Here is a 1,500-nt window from a genome sequence, read left to right as displayed (position 1 = left end):
GCCATGCAATCAGAATATGATGCACTTATAGAAAATGACACATGGACTTTATGTGATTTGCCTCTTGGCAAAAAGGCCATTAGTACGAAGTGGGTTTACAAGTTGAAACGTACGCCGGATGGTGAGACTGATCGCCACTACAAGAGGTTATGTGCACTTGTGACGACTGTAGCCAGCGAAAATATAATGGGTTTTTTAATCCCCCGATGTTACTAAAAGCGTCACAACGAGAACATCGCTATGAGCGTCGCTATATGCATCCCTAAATAGCGAAGAATATAGGGACACATATAGTCGTAATTTAGCGACACTGGAGAACCTTAAATAAAGAATAAAATTTTTTGGGTGGCAGTGCAGCAAATGCCTTGCCACCCATTAACTATATTGAACATTGTTTCCAGAATAAAGTATTTCGACGAAAGTGAATTGACAAAAGTAATACAATGACAAAATTATACACATCATAGGCAAAATCACTTCATTGTTAAGCTTGACCAAAATGTAATAGTTACAACACAATTGTCATTATTGAGAAAATACATCATTGACCAATAGTTATAAAAATGACGTACACAGGTCATCTCATTATACATGCTATGGGAAAAGAAAACTAGTGCTATCTGGCTACGGCTAGATTGACGTTGTCTAATCAGACGTCTCATCGCGTCCAAGTGGTGTATCTTTTGAATTCTGCAAAAAAAACAATAAGACTTTCTATAAGTATAAACATATAATTACAAAACATTTTTTTTTTTTAGCTTATCATTAAAATACAACAAATGTAAGAGAGTAAAGTGAAATACTAACCATGTCGGCGCGAGAATTGAGAATGTCCATAAGGGCGTTTAAGCCCTTTCTGCCCGCATACTCACGCTTGTATGGTGTGGGGTCACATCTTGTCATCGACCGCTGTTCAAAACATACAAAAAATACGTTATGTTAGAATTTAAAAGTACAATTATCCATAACTACCAAACCTAAAGGGCAATGCAAAAACACTTACAAAATTGGCCTCAAATGATGCCCACCCACCGCTCCCCAAGTGGTGTAAACTCCCTGCCTCTACTCGCACTTTGGCTGCCTCCTTTTCTTGCTTCCACTTGTTAGGATTCTCGCGCGCTACTCGCTTTGCATTCTCCCAATCTTCTTCGGCCATCCAATCTAGCTTATTCTACCCATGATTTATTGCTTTTTGCACTTTAGAACGCTTGTGCTTGTAGTATTCGCGCATCCGCACCTTCATCATGTCTTCATTGAAGCGCTCATCCCGACTTGACACGGGAAACTCTTCATGCAACATGATGATGACTCCGTCTTTTAATTCATTTGGAACTTCACTCCAGGTGTTTATTATGTAGTGTCGAAACACCTAAGAGCAACGACCGCGCATGCATGAGATCACCTTCTTGTCGTCGTCATCCAAGATGATGCCGTCGTTGATGTTGGCTGAGTACGGTAAGCCCTCTCGCCTGTGATGCATGAACCTGAGTGTCTCGACAG

General features: G+C 40.3%; 1 pseudogene; it reads right to left on the bottom strand.

Moving 5' to 3' along the window:
* Positions 1-645: 645 nt before the first annotated feature.
* LOC147465836 (uncharacterized) lies at positions 646-1,300 on the bottom strand (annotated as a pseudogene).
* Positions 1,301-1,500: the final 200 nt, after the last annotated feature.

This window comes from Adiantum capillus-veneris, chromosome 1 (assembly GCF_014529385.1).
Source record: "Adiantum capillus-veneris isolate H3 chromosome 1, ASM1452938v2, whole genome shotgun sequence".
Classification (NCBI taxonomy): Eukaryota; Viridiplantae; Streptophyta; class Polypodiopsida; order Polypodiales; family Pteridaceae; genus Adiantum; species Adiantum capillus-veneris.
Note: the sequence above shows the minus strand (reverse complement) of the source record. Positions and strands in the feature narration are given on the sequence as shown.